Source organism: Orbicella franksi, chromosome 5, assembly GCF_964199315.1.
Source record: "Orbicella franksi chromosome 5, jaOrbFran1.1, whole genome shotgun sequence".
NCBI lineage: Eukaryota > Metazoa > Cnidaria > Anthozoa > Scleractinia > Merulinidae > Orbicella > Orbicella franksi.
In genome coordinates, this window is record NC_138149.1 from 25,650,264 (window position 1) to 25,660,272 (window position 10,009).

Consider the following 10,009-nt stretch of genomic DNA (forward strand, 5'->3'; position numbering starts at 1 on the left):
TAGGTTACTTGGTTAACAATCGAGAGGGGAAGGTGGGGGGTTGAAAGTGTTGCAGTGACTTCAAACATTGATATATTTTTTTCAATTTTAGTAAATATAATTGGAAAAAAATATTAACCGGCCTCAAAGGAGATTTACTCTGAGGTTGAAAGCGCTATATGGCGACAGGGAACGCCACTGAATAGACACAGTGTTTTGAGATAATTAATGAACAATTCTTTTTAAAGCTCGTGTGAAGTCGTTCAATAAAGACACAAAAACTCGAGAGAACGTCTTGTTTTAGTCATGAAATGTTTTAAAAATATTTTAGCGCTTAACTATATATTTTGTTTTCAACAGATTGCTTAGATCTGCTTAACTCAGGCCATACTCAGAGTGGAGAGTACCTTGTAAATCCAGACGGTAAAGGACAAATTAAGGTCTATTGTGACATGCGCACTGACGGTGGAGGCTGGACCGTCTTTCAGAGAAGACAAGATGGCTCGGTAGACTTCTATCGGGGATGGAACGACTACAAAGCAGGCTTTGGTCAGCTGTCTGCTGAGTTCTGGTTAGGAAACGACAAGATCCACCGACTGACGGTCTCTAGACCGAGCTCTCTACGAGTGGAGCCGGAGGACTGGAACGGAGTTAAAGTGTACGCCAAATATGGCAAGTTCAACATCAGTGATGAGCAGGCGCAGTATCGACTTGAAGTGGGTTCATATTCAGGTACAGCGGGGGATTCCTTAGCATTTCATAATAACATAGCGTTTAGTACAAAGGACAGAGATAATAACAAGGACAGTCGCAACTGTGCTGTAGAATTTACAGGCGCCTGGTGGTACAACAGTTGCCACAACTCCAATCTAAACGGACAATACCTGGGAGATACACGTGATTACCGAGGAGTCAGGTGGGGCCACTTCAGAGATTCTCTTTCACTCAAATTTACTGAAATGAAACTGAGGGCGTCATCGTAGAAATAATACCAGTAACAGGTTTAATCCTGTTAGTGACGTAAATACCAACATTTGATCTTCGCTTACCACAGCTAACAGTAATTGATCGATAACAAACAATGATTCGTAGTTGCTTCATTAACTTAAGAGGAATTCTTGAATTGGAATTCTTATAAAGATAAAAATAGTTTCCTTTACAATCATTGATTTAAGCCAGAAACTACAATTTTTACAGCAGTTGTTATAGCAAATGTTTTTCTAGTATTAGCCATGGTCGCTTATCACAGCATTCTCACGCCCTAATTTGTAATTATATATGTATATTTCATCCGCTTTTTTTATAACTTGAAAATGATCTCAGGGAGATCGAAATGTTGTTTTATATCGCTAGTTTTTATTCTGAGATGTGTTTCAAAAAAACTACTTATAAAAATTTTAATAATTAGTCGATTTAATTATTAAGGAAACGGTCGGAGTTCTTGTAATTTTTCTTCCAAAAAATGAGCCAGAAACCATGCGTTTGCAAGATTGCCTTAGGGTTTTTGAACCTTTTCTTGAAAAGGAGACGATTTTCTGGTATATATTACCCGTTGCTAATAAAGTTGCTATGGTGAGAGCTGGTGCTCAATCAGGCCTTTCTTTTCGCTTTCCGGCGGTGTGTGGCAAGGGTGCATTGGGAGGCGGGGGGGAGGTAGACATATTCAGGTACAGCGGGAGATTTGTTAGCATATCATAACAACATGGCGCTTACTACAAAAAGACAGAGATAATGACAGATGGAGCAGTAACAACTGTGCTTTAGAGTCCCGGGTGGCGGGGTACTTTGGGAAATTTCTTGGTGGGGATGTGCCGATGGGACCCTGGAACCCTTAGTTTATACCAGAGCTAATTCAGCTGAATTTTGCTACCCCATACTAGAGTAAATTCCCCAAATCCCCCCATCTATCGACTCTGTCGAGGCTGATTTGCGTAAATTTAATCTTGCCGATTTGATGTGTTTATATTTTTGAGTGGCAGTTCCTGGTTTCCTTACTCTAGATAAAATCTTCAACCAACCAGTCAGTTTTGTGAGAAATGAAACCCTATTCTAGACCCAAATGCTCTGATTTATATACCCTATCCCAGAGTAAACTGCTTGAAAACCATACCCTTCACAGCGGCACATACCTATATAGCGCATATATGGCAGTGCCCCCCCCCCCCTTCTCCCCGGGTGTAGAGTTCACAGGCGCCTGGTGGTACAAGCATTGCCACCTCTCCAATCTAAACGGACGATACCTGGGAGATAAACGTGATAACCGAGGAGCCAGGTGGTACTGCTTCAGAAGTTCTCTTTCACTCAAATTCACTGAAATGAAACTGAGGCCGTCATCGTAGAAAAAAGACCAGTAACCCGTTTAATCGTGTTAGAGCGGTAGATACCAACATCCGATCTTCGCTGGTCAAAGCTTAAAATAACTGATCAATCACAATTAATAATAAGTAGTTATTTCATTAACTTAAGTGACGTTTATTAAGAATTCTTATAAAACTAGTTTTTGGAATTTTAGAGTCCCTGTCCATAAAAATGGAAAATAACTCGGCAAGGGTCGAAAATTCTATTTCGCTCATATTTTCATGGTAGATAGGCTAGGGAATGAAAAAAACTACTGGATAGATTTTTTGGCAAAATATCCTTTTATTTCAAAGAAATATGCAAATTACCAAATTCCGTTAAAATCGTCATTTGACGCATCATTTTATTAAACAAGTTTGAGAGCCTCGCATGCAAAACCACATCATTTTTCCGTCTTTAAAACACTCAAATATTTTTTTGCAATGTTTAAATGTGTACTGGGTTGATTTTAGGGAATGTTGCGTTGTCTTTTTGGGTGCAAAATGATTAAATTTCGAAGACATGTATTTCATTCACTTAAAAGTACTTCGTGAGTATAATTAATTTTCACCATGTGCGAAACCTTCAAATGGATTAAGCTTCTGGTGGTTGAATCGCAGAAGAATGGGCGTGTAAAAATTTCTTTGGGCAATTGTTTGTGAGCGACGGGAGAGCTTTTCAAAGTACGTTAAAAATGCAAATATTTGACCATCCCTCGTCAAATTTTAATTGACGGGTTAGACGTATATTTTAGCATGCGCTACATGACTTGACCAATGTTAATTTGAAATAGACACAGAGCTGATAATTTCGAAATGTTCTAACCTTATTTTGTGTAAAAGGCAGGTCCAAAGCCGATTTGACGTGTTTCTTTCACCATTCGTCAAACATAAAGCAGAAGTTTGCTTTTGTTTGCATAACGTCCGATGTGCATCGCCAAATGTCAATTTATTTAATGGTCGAATAGCATGAATCTGTGACCCTCTTTCGACACATATGATCACCACTGCATCTAAGTCAAAAACGCCTAAGTCATTTGTAGATAGTTGCTTGCTTTGCACTACACCAAAATATTACGTTTGATCATCATGGTTTGATGCAGCGGTTCCTTGTTCGTCACGCAATGCTGTCGTCCCATTTTAGGGGGTAGGAGTAGGACAATTTCTATCCTAATATTTTGGGTGGCCGCTTAATAGGGGTAAAGACAATAATGAAACCCTTATCGGAACGACCAAATGGTGGCCGCGAGGGTGACCGGTCAAAAGGTGTTTTATTTACAATACTTTACTGACAATAATTTTGGACTGTATTGACAACAGCCCTCTATTTTCTGTTACAAACATACCAATGCCTCGCCACTAGGCAAACAAAATACGCCAAATAAAATGGCATGGCCAGGGTTGTTTACTCACATAAGTACTAATTTAATTTAGTCTGTTAATCTCACGAATTAGACACGTTGTGATTTCCTATTTTTATTTCAGCTAGTTCTTGCTTCATTGATCTCTATTTGTTTTATGGCGATTTTTTTAGAATTCTAGTGAGTACAGGCACAAGCGTTATCAGCTGTTGTCTGAAATATCAGAACGTACAAACAAACGTGATTTGGACCGAGGCCACGTACACTATAGAATACGATTACATAAATATACACATATTATTATATATATGAACAAACAGACGAACAATGATTAAATTGTTTCACTAACCCGTAAATTGAAATTTGACGACGGATGGTCAAATATTTGCATTTTTGACGTACTTTGAAAAGCTCTCGCGTCGCTCACAATCTTTGCCCAAAGAAATTTTTACACGAATCTCTAGACCATCCTTCTGCAATTCAACCACCAGAAGCTTAATCTATTTGAAGGTTTCGCACATGGTGAAAATTTGTTATATTCACGAAGTACTTTTAAGTGAATGAAATACGTGTCTTCGAAATTTAATTATTTTGCACCCAAAAAGACAACGCAACATTCCCTAAAATCAATCCAGTACACATTTAAACATTGCAAAAAAATATTTGAGTGTTTTAAAGACGGAAGAATGATGTGGTTTTGGATGCGAGACTCTCAAACTTGCTTAATAAAATGCTGCGTCAAAAGACGATTTTAACGGAATTTGGTAATTTGCATATTTCTTTGAAATAAAAGGATATTTTGACCAAAAAAAATATCCAGTAGTTTTTGTCATACCCTAGCCTATCTACCATAAGAATATGAGCGAAATCGACTTTTCGACCCTTGCCGCGAAATTAAGAATTTGTCTGATTTTTACAGGCAGGCACTCTTTTAAAATATAAAAAGCTGCCTTTGTAATCATTGATTTTACAAGATTGACTTAAAGTTGAGATCCTTTTCTTGAAAAAGAATATAGTTTTTCTGCTGTATATTACTCGTTCTTCGTAACTTTATTTAGAAGATAACTTTTCTGCAATCAGGCGTTGCTTCTCTCTTTGCGATCGTAAAGGGGGGAGACCATGCACCATGAGGGTGGGGGGGGGGGAGAGGGCTAAACTACTCCTGATCTTGGGTTACCTGATGTCCAACGTTGAGCGCGAGCTTATAAACGCCTCTCCCCGCTATCCTTTGATTAACACTCCTTGATGTACACTCATGTTAAAATCGCTCCAATTTAATATCATTTCTCGCTTCAATGATCTGTGGACTCGTTAGCTTTAAGTTCAGGCTATTGTAGTTTCTCTTTATTCCACTCGATCATTTGTTTGTCGTGCAGGATGGATCGAGAGAATAAACTGATTAGTAAATACTCTTTTTCTTTGGCCATCGTAGCTTGATAAGAAATAACACGCATACTGCGGTGATAAACATGGCAATAAAACGGATGTTAAAAAACAAAGTTCATTTACTCGACGTTTCGTATGTTTCAACATACATCTTCAGAGGTGACCGTTAGGAACAGAAGTAACAACTAAATTACAATTTAAAATAAGTTACTAATAACCGCGCGGCCATGGGCCGAGCGCGGTTCATGGTTTACCCGTGGTTTTTTGTTTTTTTTTCGATTTGTAGGCGACCAGACCCAAGCTTCCACTCGGCCAAATTTTGAGTCACGCAACCTGTGATGTTTACTCGCCAAAAGCTGTTGGAACATTAATAAATCTCATCTCCGATACTGACTTTCGCGGGGAAAAAATTAAAAACCTAGCGCTCGTCAAAAATTATATTTTTTCAGCAGAAATTTCGCTCGGAACGTATACGTATTTATATTCGTTTGAATCTTCGATGAAATGACCTTTTCCGGATATTTTTTCCTTCGGGGTCAACAAAAACCTCCGGTTACAAAATCACGCCGAACCCACACGTTGCAAAAAAATCTCTTCAAAACCCTGATTTCGAAGCGATATATCACTTAACCGTTAATAGCTACCACACATCGGCAGGCGGTAAATCTATTCCTTAACAATCCAGCTTTATCGTGTTAAAATTTCAGCGAAATCGAACAAAACCAGAATTAATTGGAAGTTTCTTGTGACCTCACTCCCCAGACTTGACCTAACAAAGGAAGCCACGGTCGCCCATAGCAACCGGAAAACACGAACATAACAAAGCCGACGTTTCGGCCAAAAAACTCCAGAATTATCGCCTGAGAGCTTAAACGTAAATGGGAACATCTTTTTCGAACTTTTTTCAACTGATTTAGACGAAAGACTGGCCTCGGCGGACTACAAAAATGACCAAGAGAAAAAACAGAACAAGACAGCAGAACAAGCCGATAATATTTCATCGCGTGGCTTTCGGCACGAAAACGAAAATACAGCTTACTTCTGGATAAATTCAGCCTTAGAAGCCAGCAACTGGTCCCAAATTACTTTCTGTATCCTTACAAATGTCCTGATTTCCATCTCCGAAAGATTTTGCCCCAATTTTGAGCAAATAAACATTTCGCCGAGGGCGACCGCCATTACGGCGGCTTGCATACTTAATTAGCTAACTTAACAAAATTCTGCCGAGGGGGGGATATGACAAATTTGGTTAGAATCGAAAGTAACGCCAATTTTCTGTCACGTTTTCAATCTGTGGTCACTGGAGTGACCAAAATCGATACATCGGTCGGGATAGGTTTTTTTTTATATGAATTGTGTGACTACTTTGCTAGCCCTTTACTCGTGGAAAACACCAATTAAATTTAATCATGACTTTTAAGAAAGAAAGGTGTTGTTAATAGTGTTATTATTGTGTCGTTCATATCGTTCATGCCCATACATATCCCGAAGAAAGTTCTAGATTAAGACCATTACGTCATCGGAGATTTGTCAAAGGCTACCACTGATGGTGTAATAATACAGTTTGTGTTGATCAAGTGATGTGATGTCTACAGTAAGAAAAGAATCATCAATGACTGCTTTGGAATGTCCACTGCGTTCCGACGGTAGTGCTAAGCGAACAGTTAAATTTTAAAAGCGCGGTTATAAGATCTAACAGATCTCCTTGTTAACAATTGCCATGACAGAAGCTAAGAAAAATATTTGCATATAAACAATGCAAACTAATAAAGATAAAGCTTTTCGCTGCCTACATTATCATTTAGGGTGGGTTTTAATTCCCTTATTAGCAGAGTATGTTTTATCTTGCAATGTGTATCGGTCCGACCTTTTGCTAAGATATCAAAGTTGGTCCCCGGCATTCGAAGTTGTGACCAGTTGACGTGGTCTGCAATAGCAGAAGCATGACAGCTACTCGTGATCGATTTAAAATGTTCAGTTTTTCTGTCATGCAATCTACGTTTTGTTTTTCCAATGTAGAAATCCTGGCAGTCCCAACAACTAGCCTTATACACAACTTTTGACAGTTGGGAACGGCTGATCCCATCATATCTTTGTAGGGAGATAAAGACTTGATGCGATAAGCGCTTTGGAAAATAGCTCTAAGATTAATGCAGCCATAAAATTTATTAATGCAGGTCTTCAGTTGTTTGGTTACAATTTTGCTTTGTACCCCTAAATAAGGTAGAACTAAGATTATTTCCAATAACTTCCTGAGTTCATTCAAACAAGAGCGCAAAAGAGAAGGTGACGAACAGATGCGGAAACAACGAAAAGTGAGAGTTCGGATGAGGTTTACTTTGTATTTCCTAGTTTGCGTGTCTTATCAAACTTATTAGTGTTTATTTAGGAGAGTCTGTGGGCTAAACTGATAGCTCGAGTCAGTGAGAATTGGTCAATTTTTTAACTGTCAGCTGAGAAGTGACTCTTTTTCCTGAGCTGAAAAATGGGCTGTCATTTTAACTGACAGCTGAGAGATCGCTACATGTATTTTACTTTAACCGGCCGCGGATCATCGCAAATCTAACTGGTTCAATGTTAGAGCGTGAACATTAAGCTGCAGGAATTAAAGCAATTTGGCGGCGGGTGAGCTATTTTGAGATTCTATTGGGCTAAGTAAAATTATGATAATCACATACATTTAAAAAGTGGGATAAAATTAAGATTTTATAGGGCAAAAATATTAACAACTATTTTCAGAAGGAAGTGCACGGTGAACAAAGTAGATCACAGATGATCAAATTTGATTTTGTGACAGAATGTCAGGAAATCAAAATTGCTGCTCTGGTCTGAACTGTGGAATTTTTTTTTTTTAATATTTTATCCTTCGTTTCTTCTTTACCCTTGCTTTCTCATAAGTTCAAATCTTTTTGGAATTTTTTCATCAATGTTCAAGATAATGCTGCAAACTCACTGAAGTACGTAATAAAACACGATATACAATGTATCAGCTGGAGAGCTCTCACTTGAATTGAACAATCCCAATCCAATCAAAACGAATTATTTCAGATGTTCACTAACTAGATGGCATTTTGCATAGACTACAAGTAGTCCCTCTTTCGCTTAGTCTGTCAAGCAACGGTAAATTAACCTCGAAGAGAAAACGCTCGCGCAAAAACCTAGGGGCTTTGTCGGTAGTCACTCCATTCGCGCTCTTCTCGCCCCAAGTTTTCACGCGGGCGTACTTTCCTTCTTTCGTGCCACGCCCGGGCAGGATGGACTGAGCGAGAGAGAGACTACTCGTAGTCTACATTTTGCAACTGTTTACTGCATAGAAGATATTGATAAAAAGGCCATTCACGATATGCGATCACAGATTAGAACTGAACACTCTGCAAAAGAGTGTGTTAGAAGCCCTTCTCCTATGAGAAGTGACCCAAGCATATATTTGTATATTAGTCACATTTTAAAAATGCATGTACGAGTTTGTATGGAATTTAGAACTGATATTTTCTGCTAATAAATAATCTCGCAATCACGAAATAAAGTTCGTCCAACAATAACTGGTGTTGCGTTCCATCGTTACGCTGCTTTCTAAGAAATTTGAGTGCTTTTTAGTCGATACATCCTCACGCGTATTATAGATGAGCAAGGTTGGCAGGTGGGGGGCTCCAGCGTTAGATTCACCTCGGAAATTGCTCGAATCTTGGCACCAAAACGGTTACTGTACCACTGCCATTTTTTCGTATTTCCTCGTTTCTGTGAAATAAAAGTACACATACCTTGTTTCTTTATGGAATTACTAGGTCCACTAAAGCAAATATCAATTTGAAATTGCCGGCATTTCTACGTGAAACATGTTACGGATCACACAAGCGCGGCACTGGGTAACAAAGTGAAAGACATTCGACAGGGAAGTGTAGCTTATTTTCACACCTCCCATTCGGCCACACCGACCACCCCACGAAGAAAAAATGTCCCGCTCCTTTGTCTCTGATTGCACAAGTATATGAAAAACTGATGCTCGAAGAAATATGTTGATAAGACGATACCACAAGAATCACACAACAGTCGAAGAATTGACTGAATTCAAAAAATATTAACAGGCCAATTTTGAAATATTATAATTCTAACGTGGCTCCCAGGCTTACGGGAACAAAACGTAACTAAGAAATCAAATAAAGATTAAGGTACTAATAAACATTTTTTTTTTGTTTAATTTCTCTAAACCTCGACGCCATGCTAGAGCTTTAATGGTATCGAAATTTACCCTTAAATCAATATTTTTTTGTTTCGCTTTTTTACCTCTGCAACTAGGCTGTTCTCTGTACGGAGGTATTTAGGCTTTTTCGATCTTTTGGAATAAATCGGCGCAACGTCTGAACAAACACTGTCACAAACGGAAGCCAAACAACGCAAGTCTGTAATAACTGACAGAATCCCAAACAGTTTAAAGCCAGGGTCAGAAAAGTGAAGGGTAATTAATTATAGTTGTGCAACTATATCTCTTGATACACTTGTTTAATCAACCTGAAATTTTCCCTGATTATACAAGTCGGCGTCCTTCTTTGCCTTAACTATTATTTCAAATATATCTGATCACGTGACGTGTTACGTGATCATTTTGTTACTTTTTTTTTAGATCGGCGAATTGGTGGCGAATTTTACTTGTACTGATCAATAAATGAGCGTTTTTTATGAAAATTACATTGCTACGTTGGAATTGTAGCTAATTTTCGTCCTTAATTTCTTCCTTGCCGGGAATATAAAGGATCAAAAGTCCAATTTTCTGAAAAAAAAAACAAAAAAAAACAAAAAAAAGATAACCTTTAGCCTTATAAATTTTTTCTGCGAAACCTGGAACGGTCATTCCAAACGTGCGAAGATTAAAACAATTGACCTGCATCTAAAACGCTTTTCAACTCTTTTTTGTTGGATGATCTTTCTAAAAACCGAAATTACAATTAC

At 38.3% G+C, this 10,009-nt stretch overlaps 1 long non-coding RNA gene across 1 annotated transcript in view; it reads right to left on the reverse strand.

Moving 5' to 3' along the window:
• The window catches only part of LOC145487310 (uncharacterized), a 33,932-nt gene extending 32,632 nt beyond the window's left edge, over positions 1-1,300 (reverse strand). Inside the window, exon 1 of the long non-coding RNA XR_014049393.1 lies at positions 925-1,300. This is a non-coding gene — a long non-coding RNA (uncharacterized LOC145487310). The remainder of the gene's footprint in view (positions 1-924) is intronic.
• Positions 1,301-10,009: the final 8,709 nt, after the last annotated feature.